Source organism: Takifugu rubripes, chromosome 15, assembly GCF_901000725.2.
Source record: "Takifugu rubripes chromosome 15, fTakRub1.2, whole genome shotgun sequence".
Taxonomy (NCBI): Eukaryota; Metazoa; Chordata; class Actinopteri; order Tetraodontiformes; family Tetraodontidae; genus Takifugu; species Takifugu rubripes.
Window position 1 is genome coordinate 1000973 of NC_042299.1, and position 23701 is coordinate 1024673.

The 23701-nt window shown below is 47.6% G+C and overlaps 2 long non-coding RNA genes across 2 annotated transcripts; both read right to left on the minus strand.

Annotated features, from left to right (window-relative positions):
• Positions 1–857: 857 nt before the first annotated feature.
• On the minus strand, positions 858–5170 carry LOC101071987 (uncharacterized). Its single transcript, XR_003891011.1, has 6 exons — positions 4875–5170; positions 3279–3396; positions 3007–3041; positions 1285–1442; positions 1122–1197; positions 858–993 (listed from the first exon to the last, which is right to left on the minus strand). It is a non-coding gene; the product is annotated as an uncharacterized lncRNA (long non-coding RNA).
• Positions 5171–7780: 2610 nt separating this feature from the next.
• On the minus strand, positions 7781–8862 carry LOC115252692 (uncharacterized). Its single transcript, XR_003891013.1, has 3 exons — positions 8636–8862; positions 8426–8481; positions 7781–8208 (listed from the first exon to the last, which is right to left on the minus strand). It is a non-coding gene; the product is annotated as an uncharacterized lncRNA (long non-coding RNA).
• Between the last annotated feature and the right edge of the window lie 14839 nt (positions 8863–23701).

Below are 23701 nucleotides of genomic sequence, written 5' to 3' on the forward strand. Positions count from 1 at the left end.
TGTGCCGAGCTGGCAGCCTCTGAGAGGCATCGCTGCATTTCAGCTCGATTTTAGTCTTTTTCAGGTAAAATCTAGTTGGTTCCTAAAGAGGATGTTTGGACGTATTCAGAGTGAACTTTCCCCACGTGGTGGCAGCTGTGGCCCCGGTTAAAGTCAGTTTAACTCTTGCTGACGGCAGCATCCACCACCTATTAATGAGCAAATTAAAGCAGCTCAGTCCGTCAACATTCCTGTCCCAGATGGCTCTCGTTTCCATAAGAATGCCAGACAGTTTCACCGCTTCTACACATCCACCGTAGACTACATTAAATTCATTGGTGTCGACGCAAGAGGAGATTCCAGAAAGAAAAGCGTTCCTGTGGCGCCACCTATTGGACAAAGATGCTCCCGTTTCCTCTGGATTTCTGTGTGACCCTGACTTTTGTCAATTGATGCACCTTATGTAAGGACTGAAGGAACAAGAAGGTTGTCATGTGTTTAGGAGAAGACTACAGTGTGACTGTGGATCTGCCGAGTCCACCGACAGACCGTTTAGAGAACAGCAGCAACATTCAACACGGAATCGTTCCAATATAAAGGCTCATAAACACACGTGCCTGCCTGCCTGCCTGTCTGCTTACTATACACAAGTTAGCTGTCAGGATAAGTGGGTTGATCAAGGAGACAACTGAGATATGGTGGTAGAAATGACCTGTGACATGATGAAAGACCTCCTCCTGGAGGATTGAACCTAATCTTACAGACACAAGAAGCCAGAAAAGCAACTGAAACAATCATTTACTAAGGGGATCTTAAGGCACCTAGACATGAAAACAAGCTCCACACACAGAAAGGTCCTCTGCTTGGTACACGTGTGACAGCATCAGGGTTCCTGAGTGGAGAAACAGTCAGAAGACACAATTCCTCACCTGAGCAAGAGAAAACACTGTAGGAGTTCCTGACCGAACTCTGGTCACTTGAAGGGAACCGTTTTTCCTTTGCAGCCAACTGATCCTGGAACAGCAAAACAGAAGCCAAAAGAGATTCAACAAATGATGCAGATAAAGCTCAAGATAGCAAGATTAGCAAGACAGCCATCCACTCTGATGCTAATGTTCTGGAAAATGGAGCCAAACTTGTACCTTCTGATCAAAGTCCAGCTGCATAGTAGCCGTCATTCAGTCCAAATATGATCTCATTTGGATTCCTGTATCGAATCTGTGACAGAATTAGGCAGGAGACAGTTGAGCTCCCACTCAGAGATTTCACTTCCTCTTCAAATCTGACAGTTGCACAAGTGCTGACCTGCTGTCCTGTGTATCTGAGCCCATCGAAATTGACCTTCCACTCTAAAGTAGCGTGTACTGCTCCTCCTGTCCTCCCCAGATTCTAACAACAAGCAGGACGCTGACTGTCCAAAGGTCTGGTAGCATGCCAAAGTCGAGGCTCCTCCAGGTTGGGTTCTGCCAGCCAGAAAAGGGAACAAAGATGAGAGCTGGAACACGGACCTCAGGTGGCTGGTGGGGCCGACGGTGACACAGCAGGGGACCAGAGTGTGGGCAACGTCAAAGGATTTCCTCACCTCTAGCAAAAACGTTCTGCTACCATTCTGGCCTCTGTTGGGCTTCATTCTGTTCTTACAGGACCTTAATGAGCGTCCCCACGTGTGAAGGCCTTTATGGACTCTAATGCTAATGGAGGAAGACTTCACCGTCCTCTTCACGCTCGTCGAAGGAGAAGCTACAGGAACAAAGTGAGCGGGACAGTTCTCCAGCCGCACTGTGGAGTCAGCAGAACGGACGGATGAGCCGGCTGAAAATGTTGTCAGCAGAACCAGGAAGGGTCTCAGAGAACGGAGGATAAGGAGCAGAGGGAGATCCCAGCAGGGCTCCGTGGTCTCAGTGTGGAGGAGAGGCGCCAGCTCCTCCAGGACTGAGAGCCCAGCTCAGCAGAACAAGGTCTCAGGCCTGCAGCCACTTTAGGTCAAAGGTTGGGCTGAACTGACAGAGACCTTTAGGATATGATAACTGCAAGAGAACCTTTGGGATGACCTGATTTCTGCATAAATTGGTCAGAAGTAGCTTCAGATCTTCATCCAAGTCCCATCACCAGACTAATGCAGCACAGAAATGACCCGTTTTTATGGAAACGCACCTCCAGGTGAGGCTGGAAACGTGTGAGAGCCTCTGCGGGTAACAACTGGTCGACCTCCTTTGGCAGCAGGAAACCTCAACCAAACGTCTCCTGTAGATGCAGCTCAGACCTGCACAGCCGGTCAGGAGGACTTTCAGAACCATTCCTCTGTCCCAAAGTGTTTCAGTTCCACCGTATTCCTGGATGGTCTGGTGTGAATGGCCCTCTGGGAGGCCATGGCCCAGCACCTCAGCGGGGTTGAGGTCAGGACTCTGACTGGGGCCGCTCCAGAAGGCTGGGTTTTCCTCTGTTGAAGCTGCTGGGTTTCCGTCCACTGCTTCGGGTCCTTGTCCCGTTGCCCCTCCAAGGCCTCTGCTGAGCTGGCAGTTTGCAGACAGATTGGTCTTAAGGTTTCTTGGCAGACTGTCTGGAGGAACTTGGGGACTCATTTTTGCACTTTGGAAGCCTTCCCAGCTTCACACGGGTCGACGATTCTTGAGGGAAGATCTTCTGAGAGCTGGTTTGTGGACTCCAGCTCGGCTGGCTGCAGTTAGCTCTTGGAGGAGTCACTAGCATGGGCCTCACACGTTTCCAGCCTCCACTGGGACGTTCACATGGTGGGTTCCAGAAAAACGGGTCATTTCTGTGCTGTATTAGTCTGGTGATGGGACTTTGATGAGGATCTGAAGATACTTTCTGACCAATTTAAGCAGAAATCCAGGTCATCCCAAAGGTTCACATACGTTTATTACAACTGTAGATGCGAGGGGTGGATAATAAATGAGAACAGAACACTGGTAACAGAAGCATTTTGCAGGTGATCCACATGTTCCAGGAGAAGGAAGAGGTCAATTGTGACGGGTTCTGTCCAGAGCAGCACATACATCAACTTACCAGCGAGTCTCGGATGACTTCACTCTTGTAAAAATCTAAAATGACAGAAACAAATGGTGATTAAAAGGGCAGACAGATGCACAAACAAGTGGATTAAATGTTCCCCCGAGGCAGAAAAAATAAATCAAGGTTTTCTAGATCAGATTTAGAATAATCGGGTTAGAGCGGCGAGCGGCTCAGCTGAGAGTCAGCGATCACAAACGATACGATGTCTCCTCCACTAACGAACCCAGAGGGGGTGTGTGACGGTGGCGGTGGGACCGCTGACACACCTCGAGATATGCAGTCTCCTACACACAGGTGCAGGGTGAAGAACGTGTCCAGCAGCGGGGATCCATTCTTGTTCAAAATGTTCCTGGCAGCAATGCTCCGGAGGTGACGCAATCGTCTCTGTAGACAGAGAGGACACACACACACACACACACACACACACACACACACTGAGTACAGGAAACACGCTCTAATTTCAGTCTTACACTGGTCATGTGATGGGCATCAACTAGTGGCAACTGCCAAACCCTGTACCTATATACAGTATATAACCAGTGGGCTGACCAGTGGGCTGACCAGTGAGCTGACCAGTGAGCTGACCAGTGAGCTGACCAGTGAGCTGACCAGTGGGCTGACCAGTGAGCTGACCAGTGAGCTGACCAGTGGGCTGGGCCTCTCTCCTAACTCTAAATCGAAGTCATGGGATCCTCTACCAGATTAACTGCCTGCCAGACAGAAACAGTCATTGTTCTCCCACCCTTCAAGAGTGTGAGTGGAACCCAGGCGGAGATGAATCGACACGTATAGAATATGTCTGTCCAGGTAGTGTTTGACCTGTGGTGTCTACAGAACTAGCATCAATTGCACGGTCCTTTTCCCCTCCTAACCCTCCATCTTCTCTCGGACCTTTTGCCGCCCCCTAACACACGTGGAAGCCTCCAAGATGAAACCACAGACGGGCTCGGCGTCATCAGGAGGTCATTGGCTTCCGATGGTGTTGGGGACTGGAGGCTGCTCCGCACCTGTACAACCAAGCCGAGGAAACGGGCCTGGTTCCTGGTACCTTCAGACACTAAAAGGTGCTGCAGACACGGATTGGTTGAGCAAATGGTCTCATAGCGTACCAAGAATCCCTACCTCGCAGTCCTTCAAGGTCCCTCGTTGTTCGTCTCTGATGCCTTTTTCCTTTCTTTTATGTGTATTTATAGTGACCGTTACAATAATCGAGCGCTATGCTTTAACTTTAGAATAAACTACAGGGGCAGGAGATCGTATGTTGAAATGAAGAACTTAATTATAAACTGTAATTAATGCAGACCTGAGCAAAGCAGGTGAACCGAGTGTCAGCTACAAATGTAACATGATCTAAAACATAAGTAAGCATTAATACAGCTTCAATATAAGAGCCAAGGCGGCTCAGGTGGCCCTGACATCTTTCATGAATGAATGAATAGAGAAGGAATGGCTGAGGAGTTCAAACGGGCCGCGTAATTATCCTGACAGTTTATCTTTAACAACAGCAGATGAACTATTAAGTCTTAAGTAAACAGGACATGGTCGCTCGCTTGGGTCACTGCTACAATCATCCGTCCCAACTCATCATCAGGGCAGAGTTACGCATGTTTTAAGTCTCCACACACACACCGACATCTGACAGCATTTGACAAGCGAATAGTGACCTTCTAAAGCCCGCGGCATCAGTCACTACTGGCCACTGGCTGGGCCTTCCAGGAAGCTGGGTCCCTGCGAGCTAGCACAAGCTAACGCTAGCCTGGCAGGCCTGATGCGCTCCCTCCAACAGGCCTCTGTAAAGGTGGGGACCCAGACGAGCCCCACGATGTGCCCACACTCATGGGGGTCGGAAAACCCCGACTGACCTGCTGCGACGCCAGAATCCACATGCAGAGCTCGGGGAAGAAGAGGTGGCAGAGTTGGTGACAGAGGCGGCGGGGATGGCGAGAACCCGACCGATGTTGGAGTTCATCCTCCTTCAGACATCTAGTGGCTCCCCTTCACTCAGCAAAAACCTCCTCCTCTCTCGACATCAGCACGCCGAGCTGCCGCTCGTGTGGTGGTGGCGACCGGCTCAGACCCGCGGGCACCCCGGTGCGCGGCCACAGCTGTCAGCGAGCGGCGCGACGTAAACAAAGTATGCTATGTTGGCTACTCGGACCGGAAGCCGGAAGTCCGTCTCCAAGTGGAGGCGCGAAATCGAGGAGGCTAATTGGTGTAACCCGACGCGAGCGCGCGTGCACTATAGCTGCGTTGCCATTGGTTACAGTCCCCGGAGATTTGTCACAGACAGCAAAATACGAGGAAGTGAAGAAGCATGTGACCCACGAGGGTGGCGTAGTGAATAAAAAGTGACTTTAAGAGACGATTCCTTTGATCTGTGCCGGTTTCTGAATGTTGCTTGCTGTCCAGCAAACAACCACATTTGAGGTTGGTCACGGTGTTGCGTGGTCACAGGAAACACCTCTGGTCGCCTCGGAGTCCCCTTACTGAAGCTTCATCTTCGGGAAAAAGTGAATCCATCGAGGGGCAGATCCATAATAACTCCACCCGCACAAAACATGACGTTACTAAGGTGCGATAGAAAACACGCTACAACACGACTGCTACCGTCAATTCATGTCAGAGGGGAGATTCAGCTGCAAATTTCTCATATTATTGTTGGTGGTGGTGGTGTTGTTATTATTATAGACTAAAACACTCGAGTTCCGCTGTGCTGCTGGCCCAATAACAAACAATGAAACTATATTTAGGGGACTGGTTCTAAAGGTTAACATTAATTTAATCCCATTAAAAGGGGAAACTGCCATTAAGAGTAACGTTGTCCAGTAATGTCCCCATGGAATTATGGGTAAATTGTCAGAACGTTCAAAGACAAAATATCTGCAACTAGTTGTCGAAAAAATAACCAAATTCTTTTCAGGAGCACATGAGGCATGATCCAGATCATCTGAGTCCGACGTTCTTTTACATTGTTTTATGTTTCACGACTTGAACAATGTCCATGAGGAAAAGCCCAGCAGCCAAAACGAGGTGAAGAACGTGTGATGAACAAAAGCTGGTGATTCTTCTGCTCTGTTGGAGATTAAAATGAGGGTTTCCTCTGCTGAGGCCACCTTTAGGAGCTTTTCTGACTGAAGAATGATCACTATTGTGTCACTATTATCAAACGGTTCTCATATTCTTGTATTATATTATTTGTAACTGTAATAAACTTTGGGCAACTTTTTGAGTATGAACAATCTTCTGGTACTCTGTGTCACAGTTATTTTACAACCCCCCTGCTTACTCGCTGCACTCATTTTGACCTCGCTGTTTATTGCCATTTCCATACATTGGCATTGGGGCCCAATCAAAGCAGCCAAATTTGCAATGGGACCTAAAGAAGCAATAGCCATCCCCCAAACTTCCTTCAACAGCCACAAATGACTGCACGACATCCATATTCATGCACAAACACAGATTCATGGTAGAGTAGCAGCACATAGTGGCATCTACAAATGCCCCCATGGTCGGTTGGGGAAATACAAATACTGATTGGCCACAACAGGCCAAATCTTTCTCCTCACCATATCTTCCATTGGTTCATTTGGCCTTACTCATACCCAGGATGTGCACCTAAGCTGTAAAACCACTCCCCAGGACAGGTAAAAAAGGAGACCTACCAGATTTTTGCTTAAATGGTACGTTGCGACCTGTTTGTTTACATGCCCATTTTTGCATTGGTGTTTTGTTATTAAAGCTACTGACCATCAATCTGGCTTCTTTTAAGTCCTTGCATGAAGTTTCCAAATCTTACAAATTGGTGCCATGACCGTGGTGTTTCTTTGATGCCAGCCCACAGCTCACACCTCTTCATGATTGCATGAAGCCAATTGTGTGTTTCCCGGTCTGGGCAGTGAACAATGTTGTCATAGAAATGTTCTCAACCCCCTCAGTGTCAGTCAGTGCTGTTGCAATGTCATGCTGGTATTGTTGCTTGTAGGAGGAAACAGCAAAGATGACGCCTTCATGCTAAGGGTGACTGTGCGGGTACCTCTTGGCTCAGGTATGAGTCATACCTGATGGTATCGACATTTTAGATCCAGTTTGCTGATCATGGTTGGTCCATTTATCCCCTGTAGAGATGTCATGGACCATGGGAATTGAGAGGCTCTCTGATTATAGCTGCATTTGCTCAGGCACATTCCAGTGTCTGCTGCTTTTGGGGCAAATATGATGCAGTTCACTCAGGCTGAGGATCCGTCCACTCTCAACAATTTCTATTTTTAGCAGTTAATCTATTTTTTTCCCCTCTTATTTGACACATTTTACAGGTACCTAATCAAGAGTAGTGATTGCTGAATGAGGCGATAGATTCCCTCCCAGGAAAGTTTCATAGTCACTCACACCCAACATCGTGATCATCGTGACCCTGTAATAATGCAAATTACCACCAACCACTAATGTCAGCGTTCAGTAAATGCACACAGCATCTTGCTCTGAGGTTCCTACCAGTTATTTAGAACTAAAGAAGCCTCTTGGATAGTTTTGAAGTCGTGGAATACCTCATCATCTTAAGTCTAGAAAGGTCCTGCCTGAACCACTTTATAAAATAAGGCAGAGCAAGTTCACTTCTGGGAAACTTGGAATGTATTTGGCAGGTTGAAAACTTTGAGATGGAACAGTTCTCTGGTGGAGGCAGGGTGCGCCCGGGACAAGTTGCCAGCAGATCACAAGGCAACCAGAGAGAGAGAGCATTCAAACAACCATTTACTTACAGCTTTAAAACTTTATTTAGTCATTCCTGACAGATGGCAAAAAGGTCCAGGCTTTCGACTCCACCTGACCTGAGGGCTGAAATTAAGACTCGGAATTTGCCGGACAGGTTGAGGGCAACAGTTCAGGGACATACTCTTTTGAGAATGAGCAGAGATAAATGCTTTAATAAAACTACATTAATGAACTCTACTGATTTTATCATTTCTCTGTGGTTGTATTCTGAACGTTTTCTCCAGCTTCAGCGACAGTACTGATTGGAGGACAGATGGAGGCTACTCCGTCACCGCTAATGATAGAGATATGTTGTGATACTGCACAGGGACGATTCAGTGGATTCATCTTTAAAACACTCGTGGATGAACGGGGCATCTTCTGCGCAAATGAAGTAACTGGCTCTATGGGATACATAGGTGGAACTGTGTTGCCTGGACATCCCATCTAAAAAAAGGGTTAGGGTTAATGTTGAATTATTTTATAAGAGTAGAATTAACCATGTATTCATGTAACAACAGCAGATTTTGTGGTTTTTAGAGGCAAAATGATGAGAACCGTGTCGATGTCCCTATATTTATGGACCCGTCTATATACATAGAGGCTGCGATTAACCATGTTTTCATCTAACAACTGCAGATTATATTGATTCAAATTCACCAACCTGGTAAAAAGTGCAGAAACCTGGAGCTATGGGATCCTGCCGGTACCAACAAAGAGCTTAAAGGAGAAGAAAAATGCATATAGTAAAACAAAGTTTGAGATCTAAAATGTAGTTATCATACAGAAAAACACTGATCAGGTCTAAAAATACGACTGATAATACAACAAATGTACCCAAAAATGCAGACAGGAAGGCAAACTTGGTGCTCACCTGGGACAAAGTGGCCAGGAACGGTAGACCATAGTAGGAACTCTGCGTTCAGGTTGGGAGACCGCCCAGGAGTTGAATATGGGACTAAGCTTGTAAAAATAGTTTTGCTTGAGGTACTTGGAGTACTATTGTAGACTCTAGGAGGGCCCTCCTCCTTTGTTGCTTCCCGTGGATTTCTGGTGTCATGATGAGGAAACGGGCTTGATTGGCCGCTGATGTAACTTGTCTCCTGCAAAATCATGCAAAAATATCACATCACACACAGAAGGTGATTGTTGACACTTTACATACATTTTCAATCTTGACACTAACCTTCCTGCAAAGTTTTCTTCACCATCCTTCACATTGGATACATACATCTTTTTTTCAGTCCTGTCTTTAGGCAGAAATTGGGCTCTCGGGTCAGACTTGTGATTCTCCGATACTTGGTGAGCACTTCGACTCACAAGTGAAAGAAGTTCTGGATTATTTTTCTGAAGTTAGGATTGAAAAACTGATAAATGTTTGGCTGAATTGCAGGTGGATATGGAGCTTTTTTGAAGCCGTATGCATAAAGCTTACGGATAAAACTTAAGAAAGACATAGTACCAAAAGCATGGCAACTGTTCAAGGTGCTGTTACTGGGAGACAGGACCTGCTTCTCAATACTATACTTATCTATAATGATAACCTCACCCTGGCTGTCCCATACAATGGCAGGGATGTCTGGATCATTGACAACATGCCAAAGATTAGCGGCAAAGTTGTTGGGAATGACTAAGAGTGAGCTTTCTTGGACCTGCATTTTCTGTACAGTGGAAAGATAGAATGAATGAATTTACAAACATTGAAGGAATAAGGAATATTAACCCAAAATAAGCATCAAGATAAAGCCGCTAATTACCTGTTAGTTGAAATGCTTACATTTGAATTACTTTTTAACCTTTTCCCACAGTTCAATGTGCTGGTATATGCTTTTGCCTTTGACGATAATGCTCATTAAAGCTCCCTCTCATCACAACTAAACAAAGATCAAAAGGATCTAAGCATAAGACATAGTTTACAGTTTTTCAAATCATTGGCCACTGCTTATTTGCCTTGCAGTTTACTGGCATTAAAGGCAAAAGAGGAATTCCTCATCAGGAAAGTTTTGATGTCCTTTCCCTATTAAATCAAGGCCTGGATTTTTGTTGTTTTTTTTAAACAAAATGGGTATTGGCTTATTATCAATATGCTCGGTATTTGCTTTTGTCCCCCAAACACTTGAAAAAATTGCGTTAGCTGTTGCCTTAAGATAGGGTGACATGTTGAAACACTTAAAAATACAGCCAGGTGAAAGGTCGTACGGAGTGTGGATCCAGAATGGCAAAAGGAAGACAGAACCAAGGTATCATAATCCAGAAAAACTAATCCGGGTGAAAAAAAGGCAAACAGGCACCAAGCAGTCTTACATGGAGTCAACCAAGGACCCTACAAGGTGAGAGCTACGAAAGACCAGAAGGTGCTGCTTAAATAGGGATGAGGGGTTTCGAGTGAAAACGTGACATCAGACGAGACAGCCCACTTAATGTTAAAACAAACCACTCACAAACTAGTGTAGTAAAAGGGGTAAAGAGGTGTCTAAAAGAGCCTGTTTAAAAAGCATGTTCAGTGCGATGCTGGAAGGAACATCTGAATGATTGTAGTGTACGTGATCCAATAATATTCCAGACTAAGTGCCCTAATCAATGTGGCTGTTCCTTTCTGTACTATTGTAAATAGTTTGCCATTATGTCTTACTACTGGCCAGAACTATAGTTGTTAATGGCCTGAAAATAGTTGATAAGGGACATGGGGAGTCCTCAAAGGCCGGTGGCAAGAGGACAAGAGGTTGAGTCAGGTTTGAACAAGAGATTGGTCTGTATTTTTTTTAAACAAAAACATGAAAAGTACATCTAGCCGTCTGATAATGAATGATAAAAAATACATAAAGGTGGAAAACGGGAAAAATTGCATAATGAGAAGGAGGAGCCCGGGGAGGAGTAAACCCAGGCTCCAAATTGTATAAAAGCTGGAGATTTCTTGCTAGTTTTCAGACTTAGCCCGGGCTACCTCTCATGCATGGTGAATTGTGAATCATCAATAAACCATCATTGGACCGTGAACCAGCTGACCCTGACTCATTATTCGACTTCGTTGTGGCAATCCTGCTTCAACCCATTGGCACTGGCATAGGCATTCAGACTTAGGAAAAGCGTACGTTTATTAAGTAAATAGACAGAGAGGAAAAGCCACAACACTAGGAAACCAAACAACCAAAATAAAACAGGAATTTCACAATAGAACAACAACAAAAAAACAATACAAAATGAAATACTGCTGGAAATGAATGACATTTGGACTGTGCTTCTCAAGGTCACTTTCAGGCCAAAATGGACCAGATTCTGGAGGGGCTCAAGGGTGACAGCAAAGCAGATGGCATTGTAGTCTTTTGCAAAAGTAAGGAAGAGCATGACAGAAACCTGATGAATCTGATGGAAGGTACAACTGAAACAGGGATTGTGTTAAACAGAGACAAAAGCACAATAGCAGAGGATCTCATTCTTTGGTTACATGAACAAAGGCACGGGATAGTTCATCAGCCACCACTTTGAGCAAAAAAAACACCAAAGAAGAGATACACAACAGTCCACACACAGGGGACCTTGGGACTTTACTGGATGGCTCCCACAACCAACAGGTTTTTACAGAAACACTGGTATTAACTAGTCCGCTTTAAGCAACAACATAGTTCTTACCCTAGTGGGTAACTGGATTGTTCAAGATTGCTGTAACTTTGTAATCCACTGAACGGACCTTCCCATTGTCCACCTGTTCATCCAGGTAAACAACCATAGTTTCCCGAATTTACACTTATCAAGATGAAAAGTCAGGTTAGCTTCAGCAAGCCATTGGAAACTGTTTTTAACCGGGACACATGGTCCGGCCAAGTGTCAGAATACATGACCACATCATCTAAATGCACACTACATTGGAACATCACCCATTACTCAATGCATCAAGCACTGTAATGTGACAGGTCCATTTTTCAAGCCAAAAGACGTCACAGTGTTCCAAGGTTCCGGGTCGCTTGTTTCTTCCTGCAGGGGCGTGGAGGAGCCGATAATCCTCCACAGCTGGTGCTGCAGGTGGACGCACCTGCTGACAATTTTCCATCAGGAACAGAGCACCCGTCTGCCAGCGTCGGAGTGTTTCATTCTCTCTAACCCTGACTCCTGGTTTGTTCAAAAGAGTTTCCTGGCTAACTTTGTCACTCGATCGAGGTCTCCATGCCTACCTGCGGACATGAACTGCTCGCCGGACTGATCCTCCGCATTGGCTCCACGCTGGACCGAATGAGAGATTCTCCGAACGACCCAGCAGAACCCTGTGCATCTCGAATAAAGTCTCTTTTAGGACACTATTCTGCACTGCATGTTGCCTGCTTTTGGGACAACCTGTTCTAACAGAACACTCTGACCAGCATGGACCTGGCGGACCAAGACGCAGTGCGCCGCACGTTGGAGGCCCAGGGGAGGTTGCTGGGACAGCATGACCAACTCCTCTCAGATATCTGGGCCTCACTCCAGACACTCAATGCCAGCGTGTCAGCCCTGCTCACTCCGGGAGGGACAGAGCAGACTCTGCCTTCCCCACCCGCTGAGGCTTCGAGGGCAGTTCCTCCACCAGTTACTGCCATATCACAGGATTCAGGAGGAACATGGGGCATGTTCCTCTTCTGGAATGCTATTCTGGTGAGGCTGGTGCATGTGCCAGTTTTTTGCTTCAATGTTCTCTAGTCTTCTACCCCCAGCCTCTGATCGCGTTCATGGTTAATCTCCTGTCTGGGAGAGCGGCACTGTGGGCCACAGCGGTTCTGGGGAACCCGACACCCGCTTCCTCCAGCTATTCAGCTTTCACGGACGAGCTGAAGCAGGTATTCGAGCATTCGGTCCAGAGCGCGAGGCGGCCTCGCAGATCCTGTCCCTGCGCCTGAGCTCCAGCTTGGTGGCGGACTATTCAATTCGTTTCCGCATCCTCGCGGCCAGGAGTGGCTGGAACGATGCTGCACTTCAGGGGGTGAAGTCCCCTGGCTAACTTGGCCCAACAATCCAGCAGAGCCTCGTGCATCTTGAATAAAGACCCCCCTGCGTGTTGCCTGCTTTTGGGTCCTGAGACAACCTGTTCTAATACACAGTATATTGATGGGTTGGATATGGACCCAATAGCAGTACACTTAAGCTCAGGATCAATTGGTAAAGTCTTTATTTGATAACAGTAGCAAACTCGGATGTGATCCGCTATTTCAGGAAACAGTCCTTTTTTCAGACCAGTGGCCCAAAAGGAGTCTCTGGGTTTAGGATTAGGGGAAGGGAATGGGCTTACTCTTGGTGGAACGGCCAAAGGGAGGGGTCCAGAGCCAGGTAGCAAGGCAGAAGTACCGATGAGGGGCGAGCGGCAGACGGGTTGAGGTCACGCAGAGGAGTCGAAGCCGTGGAAGCAGATTATAGCTGGAGACAGAGGCAGAGTGCGTGGTCGGAGACAGAAAGCAGGTAGGTTTTCCGGGGAACAGGCAAGGCGGGCAAAACGAAGACAGGCAGGGTATGTAACAGGAAATCAGGCAGGAAAATAACGCTGGAAAGTCTTGCATCAAAGCTGTAGAACAATCTGGCAAGGAGTTGAGTGCAGGAGAGGCTTATATGCTGTGATAATTGGGATGAGATACAGCTGAGCTGACAGGTGAGTGGAGTTGGCCTGATGAGGTGGGAGTGGTGACGTCGAAATCTTCAGAAGTGTACTCAGACAGGTGCACGAACCAAGTTCACCACAAATTGAGACCAGAAGCCAACGTTGCTTTTCAACCTTGCACAGGGGGGCTCCGCTCCGTTACAGACACGTCTGCTGTCGCGCTGTCCCGGAGAGAGTCTCCCCCCCCCCCAAGTTGGTTCTTTTATTAAACTCAGCACAAGACACGTAAAAGGCGTTTCCATGGTTACATAGTTTGCATCAGCTCAGTCACGTTGCACATATTTTGGCTATATCGAAGCGGCCCTCAGCCTGCGCACAGGTGCACAGCCTTGAGAGCCCTAACCCAAACAGATATCACACATTGTTATTCTGTTCTCTTCACCAACAAGCTCACATAAAGTTTCCCAGTTTACCCCAGTTGATCCTTATCACATTATCCATGAAACTACTCTACTTTCATTAAAATAGCTATAGCATAAAATGCAATTCGTGATATTTTACAACAGTCCCCCTGTTGATCTCTAAGTAGAGATCAAATCCATCCATCTCGCTTCCAGTTCCCCACCACCTCTTCCTTAGGGGCCGACCGGAGAGGCATTATCATCTTCGGATCGGTGGTTCCCTTTTCTATAGCAACAGTAATCATGCGTACACACAAAGTTCGGATACATGGGATACAACAGCAGCCACACATCATAACAGCAGCTGTAAAAGCGCTAAAGAAGTAAGTATAGAAAAATCAACCCTTTCCATCTGCCAAACATCTGGAACATCCAAGAGCCAAGTCCAGTTCATAAGAGAGGGACCTCAGTCCTTCTAGGGCTTTAGTTACGGAGCCGTCCGGAGCCGTACTGTTGGGAATAAAGGTGCAACACATTTCTCCAAACATATAACACACACCCTCCTTCTCAGCCAGCAACATGTCTAAGGCCATTCTATTTGCATTGCTACCATAGAGGTTGCTGACAGTTGCTCAGCCAGTCCTTCTACCGCATCCCTGGTCAGATTTGCTAATCTTTGAACATTATAGTGCACATAATTTATCCGGTCCACATTCTTATTCGGTGTAATCGGGAAGAGTGCTGCAATAATTGGAAGATTCTCAAACCCAGCCGCCACTTCAGCCAATTTTACTCCTCCGGAACTCCCCTAGGGATCCCTATTGCATCGATATACGTAGGAGATCCTACAGACAGGTCGAACCTAGCTGAGCTCCTCTTCCTTAGGATGTGTCGCCGGCTTCGGGCTGTTAAAGCTGATGATGTTGTGGGACTATTCATACTCATCCTGTTACCAATCAGTGTCACCGGGGTCGCCAGCCTCACCATCGCACACCTTCCGTTTGCTCCTGCCTGCATCTTGGTATGTAACCCCCGCCCACAGTACCAAAATAGTCCTGCTCTAGCTAATGACCCTATCTGAGAGGCATCACCCTTAATTGTCTGATTGCACCAATCCTCCGCAATCTTCCCATATTCCGCGATCTTCCTGTGAAATTAAAGCACACATACCTGTTTGGTTCACCCCTCCGTGGTTTGAAAGGTCCTACAGTGGACTTGTCGCTAATTGGGGGTAAATTGTAGCCAATTGTGTACAGTTTATTGGAGTGTTCTCTCTGGTTAGTGCCATCATGCACTGACATCCCCAGGTGTCATCAAAATGGAGAGGAGCTGGCTCGGTGAACAAATGTGGCCGCCCTGCCGCGCATGCAATGCATTCCCCTTCGATCTTATCCTTTGCCTCGCTCGCCAACCAATCTAGCCAAACATTGTCAGTTCCCGTTCCTGTGCTTATTTGAATTATGTCTATTGGTTTTAGAGCCGAATAGTTCAATGTTCTTACCCGTTGGGAGGAGTTACTCTCTCTCATGTTCTCATCCTTTGGGGGCTCGTCACCCCCCTACCCTGTACGGTGGTGGTGGCTTTTAAGTGTATTTTGATCAACCCCATAGGATCATACCCAGTTATGTCAACTCCTAACACAAGATATACAGGGGAAGCTGCGCCCCTCCAGACGGGGACTGATCCCAGTGTAATGATAACGTCAGTGGGTTGCTTGTTGGGGAGAAATCTCGTTGGAGCCTTAGCTCCCTCCATAGGTGTTCTTTCTTACGAGCTGCTTTAGCATAGGAGTCGCTTCCCGCATATCGTAAAGGGGCTGGTTGCTCCACCATTCCTGTATGTACTCGGACACTACTCTCCAATCAGAACACCACTTACCATTGGTGTAACCATGGCGCGAGCATGAGAATTGAATAGGACCCGGTTCATAACATAAGTAAACATCATACCCTCTCCACATGGTAGAAGTCCCACGACAGTCAATAACGTCACATAAGTCAAATTGAAAAGAGGTAGGGGCCCCCATCGTATATTCCAATGTGATAGATGCGGGGCACTCTTGTGGTGTGTCTCGCTTGGCTCGTGGATAGTTCCCTTCTCTTAAGGATCTGCTCTTCTGAGTTAGCATTTCACTTCTATAAACATCCACATAAATCAATATAGATGCAAAGATTACAACAGACATGCATATTATCAATAAACCATTCAATGATCGTCTCCACTCCGGCATTTGTCCCGCTGAGCGTTGTCGTGGGTCCAGATGTTCCTCCATCGAGGATTTCTGCACCTTCGCATCCATCGTTGCCGTTGCAGGGAGAGTTACTAGCACTTCACCTGTTACGCGTTGGGGGTTTCTGACATCGCAGACCCCTGCTGCTCCCTTTCCCCTGTTTTCGGTACCTTGGCACAATGCGAGAGGTGGTACCAGGTGTCTCCCTTTCCTTCAAACCGGACCGCTGTGTCGGTGCGCGCTGTGACTCGATGTGGGCCTGTCCACCTCGGTTCCTGCCACTTCCTCTGAAGGACCTTCAATAACAGGTACTCCTCCCCTATCAGGTCGGGTTTCTCCTGCGGTTCTGGTGGGATCTGGAGAGAAAAGCTTAAGCACATGTAGTTAAGTATTTTAAACATTACCTTGGGGTGTACCTCTGCTCCCTCAGTCATGGGGTGTCCTGGTCTTGGGAAGGGCCTTCCATGGTGGAGTTCGAACGGTGTAAACCCGGTGGCTCTGTTTACAGTGTGTCTAATTCTCATGAGGGCCAATGGAAGCACCTCCACCCAATTTAGTCCCGTTTCCTTCATGATTTTAGCCAATTCTCACTATCCGACGATTCGTGTCATCCGCTACACCCCTTTTGTTCCTCTATCATGCTCCGCTGCGCAGCCAACCATCCATCGCCCTGTCCGAACGGGTTAAGTGAAGACAAAGTCGCCGGCTGTTCTAACACTGTCAGCTTAGACATTGCTTAGACATTGCCTTTTCTACCTCTGGTGCTCTGCTGCCTCCAACTGCCCCCAAATGCAGCTCTCGTCCTGCCGCAACTATATTTCCTCCTGTCAACACCGGGTACATTGCTTGGCCTCCTTCACCATGACTCGGAGGTGCGCTTGGTACATTCTTTTCCTCTTTCCCTGCGCTCTTACTCTGCTGATCTTGATCCTCCATCTCATCAACCGCAGCTGCCCGTGCAGCCAGACAAGCATCACGTAGATGTTGTGCCATGCATTTCATTTCATCTGTGACTCTCCATCTCTCTTTTAAGTTACGCTTGTCCCACACACTCGCACTCGTCAACTCCGCATCACATTTATTCTTCTCCTGTTTATTTCCAGCGACAATCCCCAACAGTGTCTGTAAACTTTTTTTGCCATCGTCTAGCCCTAAGAATCTGTCTCCGTACTTGTCCCGAAACATTTTGTTTTTTCATCGCTTCCTCCCTTTCACCATCCGTTGTTTTGGCCAAATGTTGTTTAAACAGTTTATCCAGCCAACTGTCGCAGGGCCCCTCGCCCCCAGTGTTCTGTTCCTCAGCCATAATTCAGACCGCTCCTCCAGAACCAAGAGAAACGTCTACAAATTCGGACCAATCTGTCCAAAACCAGGACCAACGCCCTCCAAATCCAGATCAAGCTGTCCAGAACCAAATTCGGACCAATCTGTCCGTAACCAGGACCAATCTGTGGTTACTTCTCAGTCAAAACGGCCAAACGCCTCTCTTTACCCGTTTATTTTTAAAATTTCACCGATCAACACGGTTCACTTGACATCATTCAGCACTTTTGGTTTAACAGGCAGTGCTCACCTCTTTAGTCAGGCCTTTTCCGGATGATGCCAAGGACCGGTCGATTTGGGCCTTCGACGTGCGCGCACGTCCTACTCTCCTCTGGAGCAGATCACGTCGGGGTCACCAAATTGTCGTCAAAATCTTCAGAAGTGTACTCAGACAGGCGCACGACCCAAGTTCACCACAAATTGAGACCAGAAGCCAACAATGCTTTTCAACCTTGTACAGGGGGGCTCCGCTCCGTCACAGACACGTCTGCTGATCGCGCTGTCCCGGAGAGAGTCCCCCCCCCACCAGAGTTGGTTCTTTTATTAAACTCAGCACAAGACACGGTAAAAGGCGTTTCCATGGTTACATAGTTTGCATCAGCTCAGTCACGTTGCACATATTTTGGCTATATCGAAGCGGCCCTCAGCCTGCGCACAGGTGCACAGCCTTGAGAGCCCGAACCCAAACAGATATCACACATTGTTATTCTGTTCTCTTCACAAACAAGCTCACATAAAGTTTCCCAGTTTACCCCAGTTGATCCATCTCACATTATCCATGAAACTGCTCTACTTTCATTAAAATAGCTATAGCATAAAATGCAATTCATGATATTTTACAACAGTGGCTGAAAGGTTAAGTGGAAAACTACTGAGGGCAGGAGGGAAACGGGTGGAGGGAGCTGTGACAATACTGCATAAATTATATTGATCAAGAGTCACAAAAACTGAGATGACAGGGGGCATTAAGGAAACCCCCCAATACCCTTTAAGGAGGTCCAGCTTTGTGATGAAGGAAGCAGGACCAATGCTGTCTGCACAGTCTTCAATGAGTGGCAACAGGAAACAGACACCATGACTGCATCTACCTTCCTAAAGTCAATACAGAAACGGAGCGTGCCATCAGCTTTCAGAGCCAGCAGACATAGTGAACTCCAGGGACTGTAATTAGGCATGGCTAACGCATCATCCGCTTTAGCGTTCATAACCAGCCTTTTCACAACAGAAGTGAGGGAAGTGTGCTGTTAGGATAGGGTTAGGATAGGGTTAGGGATAGGGTTAGGTTAGGATGGGAGCAGCACCATCCACATCAACATCATGCTGGAAATAAAAGGAGCAGACTTTGCACATCGCATCACTGATTATCAGGCAGATGGGAGTCAACATCAGACAGAATGTTCAGTACCTGAACATGTCTCTGGGGTGTGGCGTGACATAACCCTGTCTTCCTGCTTTCAGGAGTGGAAATAACACAACATAATCTGTGTCTCATACCCTTTTTTCTGCCACATGTTGGGCAGTGAAGGTGGAGCCAGGCACTGGCAACAAAATCTTGCACATTAATTTTAGTGGTGGAACAAGTCACAAACTGCTCCTGCAAGAGGTCTTAAGAAGACCACGTACAATGTGGCCAGACACCAGCTCAGCTGGTCTGGACCCAAGCGACTCCCCATCCCAATACTTGAATCCCCATCCCAATACTTCCCTATGTCACAACAGTACCTCTGCAACATAGGCTTTAGAGTCTGCTACCAGCGCTCCAGTGCCCTGCAACTGTGCCCCCCACACTGCAACAGTGTGGGGGGCACAGGGACCTGGGTTATGGTTAGGTTATGGTTAGCTTGGCTTTACTGTGAGCTGGTATGTGTAACATCTTTATCAGCGTCTATTACAATGAAAATGTTTTTAGAGAGAGGGGAGATGGGAGGGTAGAGGGGGAAGAGGAGAGATGGGGAGGGTAGAGGAGGGAAGAGGAGAGATGAGGAGGGTAGAGGAGAGATGGGGAGGGTAGAGGAGAGATGGGGAGGGTAGAGGAGGGGAGAGGAGAGATGGGGAGGGTAGAGGAGAGATGGGAGGGTAGAGGAGGGAAGAGGAGAGATGGGGAGGGTAGAGGAGGGGAGAGGAGAGATGGGAGGGTAGAGGAGAGATGGGGAGGGTAGAGGAGGGAAGAGGAGAGATGGGGAGGGTAGAGGAGAGATGGGAGGGTAGAGGAGGGGAGAGGAGAGATGGGGAGGGTAGAGGAGAGATGGGGAGGGTAGAGGAGGGAAGAGGAGAGATGGGGAGGGTAGAGGAGAGATGGGGAGGGGAGAGGAGGGGAGAGAGATGGGGAGGGGAGAGGAGAGATGGGGAGGGTAGAGGAGAGATGGGGAGGGTAGAGGAGGGAAGAGGAGATGGGGAGGGTAGAGGAGAGATGGGGAGGGTAGAGGAGGGGAGAGGAGAGATGGGAGGGTAGAGGAGAGATGGGGAGGGAGAGGAGGGGAGAGGAGAGATGGGGAGGGGAGAGGAGAGATGGGGAGGGTAGACGAGGGGAGAGGAAAGATGGGAGGGTAGAGCAGAGATGGGGAGGTAGAGGAGGGAGAGGAGAGATGGGGAGGGTAGAGGAGGGGAGAGGAGAGGAGAGGAGAGATGGGGAGGGTAGAGGAGAGGAGAGGAGGGGAGAGGAGAGAGGGGGAGGGGAGGTAGAGGAGCAGAGGAGAGGAGATGAGAGATGGGGAGGGCAGAGGAGAGGAGCAGAGGAGAGGGGAGGGTAAAGGAGAGGAGGGGAGAGGAGAGATGGGGAGATGAGAGGAGGAGAAGAGGGGAGAGGAGAAGGAAGAGAGGAAGGAAAAGGAGAGGAAGGCAGAGGACAACAGAAAAGAGAAGGAGGGGAGTCTAGGGAGAGAGAGATGGGGAGGGTAAAGGAGAGGAAGAAGGGAGGGGAGGAGAGGAGAGGAGAGAGGGGAGGAGGTAAGGAGAGGGGAGTGGAGAGGAGGTTAAGGAGAGAGGGAGAGGAGGAAGAGGAGAGGAGGGCAGAACAGCAGAGAAGAGGATGGGGAGTCTAGAGAGATAAGAGGAAAGAGGAGAGAAGAGAAGAGAAGAAAAGAAAGAAAGAAGAGAAAGAAGAGAAGAAGAGAAGAGAAGGGGAGAGGAGGGGAGGGGAGAGAAGAGGAGAGAAAGAAAGAGAGAGGGGGGGGAGGAGAGGAGAAGGACAGAGGACAGCCCGAGAAGAGGATGGGGAGTCTAGAGAGGAGAGGAGAGGAGAGGAGAGAAGAGAAGAGAGAGAAGAGAAGAGAAGAGAAGAGAAGAAGAGAAGAAAGAGAAGAGAAGAGAAGAGAAGAAAGAAAGAAAGAGAAGAGAAGGGGAGGAGAGAGGAAGGAGGGCAGAGGAATTACCGACTATCAGCTTTCTCAAAGAGGAAGGTTTGAAGCCTGATCTGATAGTAGTGTTGGAGTCAGCCCCCTACCTGGACAGGGAGCCCCCCCACCTGGACAGGGAGCCCCCCTACCTGGACAGGGAGCCCCCCCCCCTACCTGGACAGGGAGCCCCCCTACCTGGACAGGGAGCTGCTCAGTGTCGTGTTTTCCATGAACAGGCTGAAACTGCCGCTCCACATTTCCCTTCTTTGATCTTGTGATCTTTGAAAATGTCATCTTGAAAACAGTCCTCCTCTCATTCTGTATGAAAGTGATACGTTTATTCTCCTTACTTAGTCCAGCTCCCCACTCATTTTTATATCCTTTCTTAAGTTTAAGAGAAAAAACAAAAGTGAAGAATTAGCGGTAACAAACTGACTAGCTTGTAGCTCGCTGCACTTAGAGCCGTTGTTTGTGCATGTACAGTGACCTCAGTGTCAACAAAATTCAGATGTCATGTGACCGACGTCTGTGTTTTTATTATGACGCGACCTACCGACTGGTAGATATTGAGCATCCCTGCTCTCATCCACCTTGAACTGTCCCTCCAAATCTGTGGACCTTTCTTTTGTCCTTCTCCTGGGATGATTTTAATATACTCTGAGCTGGATGATTCTCTCCACGTCCTCTTAAATGTGCCACTTAATGTCCCTTCTTTAACATTGGCTTTGATGCAGATTCACCTTACACACCGACTCTAACACAGACCTGATTAGGCCTATAGATACACTGTTCTATGTGCTCCCCAATCTCTACCTTTTAAACACCTGATTATATTTAGAATCTTTTTACACTTCCCTAATACTTTATCAATGTGTCCTTTCCAGTGAATCCTTTTGTCAAACCAAATCCCTAGATACTTAAAACAACCTACTTCTAACTCTTGCTCAAATTTTTCCGTTTAATTTGACTGAGGACAGCCGCTTTGGCTTTGCTAACTGTTGACTAGCCGACACAACCTGAACCCCAGACGTGGGATATGGCCGTGGACTCTCAACACCTTACTGGAGGCAGGAGGCTTTACAAAAGAGCTGCTGACTCTGGAGCCAGACGATGGCGACTAGGCGTCAACACAGGACGGGGCTGGAACAGGACTGAGCAGGACAGGTGATGCCGGCAGAGCGCGAAAGTTTCTCAATGACTGGCGGCGAGCACAGGGAAGAGAACGGCCTTTAACTACCAGGCTGGCAAGCCGATGAGCCACAGCTGTGCAGATGGAAAAGGCCCCGTCAAAGATCTGCTCAGCCATCAGGGAAACAAGACACACAGGGGAGGGACAAACACCAAGGAGTCCCAACACTAACGGAGAAAACTGTAAAACCCCATTTCAGTGCCCAAACCTCCACCTTTCCCTTGCCTCCTGCAACTTTCCAACAACAACGGGACATTTCTACCCCGTTCCACAGAAACCAGTCATCAGCCCCAATAGAGCTGCATATGCTCCTAATATATCATCTATCATGACTGAGGGTAGAAGGGGCTGTTGATACCTCCCTGGGGGGTTCCATCGTCTACTGGGAGGTTTTCTTGTGATTTTACAAACTCAAAAGTTCCTGATCCATCTAAACATTTTGCCTTTTATTCCATCTGACATATTTAATAAGCAGTCCATCCGTCCACATCCCATCATATGGCTTTAAACTAACCCTAAGCCTAGCCTCTTACCTGGGTCCTGTCGTGCTGCTTCCTTTCCTAAACTCCCTCTAATGTCTCTTTAATTCTTCTCTGGGTAATTGTGACTCCACAGTTTTGCCTCCAGGAGACTTTAGGCTAAAGCCGGGGCTGGAGCTCTCTGGAGACTCCTCCCCTGGCTTATATATCGGCACAATAACAGCTTTTTCCACTGACGGGGCAACTTCCCCTCCGCTCATATCTCTGTATCCAATTTCAATAGCACCTCTTTACTTACTACAGTTATCTAACATGCAGTCATTTATTTCATCTTTTCCTGGAGTTGTTTTTTCAAGCTTTTGTTAGCAGATTGTTCAGTTGTGCCATTGACAACTCAATATTAATTACATCTACAGATTCACCTTGCAACACCTCAGCAGTTTCTAATATGTTCTTTTCCTGCCTTCTTTCTCCTTCTTTCTAACATTTTCTGTGCTTTGTATTTAGCCAGCGTTGTGCCATTAGTTTGGCTTTTCTCTTGTCCTCTATAATAAAGGTCCCTTCATATTCCTGGAGCTCCATATTCTTTCCTGTTACCTGACATTCTGGATCATTCCCACTCTTTCTAATGGTGAATTCATACCAAGAATAGTGACTTCTCCAGTATTCTCTTTTGTTCTTCTAATTTCTCTGCTCACTATTGCTTGTTGTTTCCTATAATTGATTAAATTCTGGTTTTGAGCTTTTCCTGCCTCAGTGCATTCATTTGTCCACCATGGTCCTATTTTCCAGACTCTTGCCTGTTTGCTATCAGACTCCTATTCTTTCATCGGAGTACACATTAAGGTACGCATGGGCTGCTCAGTACTGGCGTCCTCTTCCTGACACCAAACATCTGACTAAAAACCTTTATTTTCACAGTTTTTATAACTCCCTGGGGTGTGTGCGTAGTGTTACAGCCCCCCCGCCCCAGGGAGCCCGTCACTAGGAGGACTGGGGAACCCTCATCTGTACCCTATAGGCAACTGGTTAAAATCCCCCTCCTGCATGTTCACAGATTGTCATATATGTTCTCGGTTAGAACCGAGCACACGCTCGCGCTCTGGATTAGCATCTTGACTGTTTGACAGACAGCAGCGGGGTCATTTCAGTCAAATGGAGGGGGGGGGGGGTTCTGTTGATGAGAGAAGTCCACAACGGGATTATTTTAACAACATTTAAATTTCACATTGTGCAACATTTTATTTTCTCTTCATGACAAACATTGAAAGTGTCCTGGATAAGTGATGGTGCAGGTTAGACCCCAGGATCTGATCTTCAATTGGAGCTGACATGGGAGAACCATGCTTCTCTCACTCTCATGACAAAGCCATCACAACGATGTTTCATCTATGTTGGATCAAGCCAACGCAGCTGTCAGAGC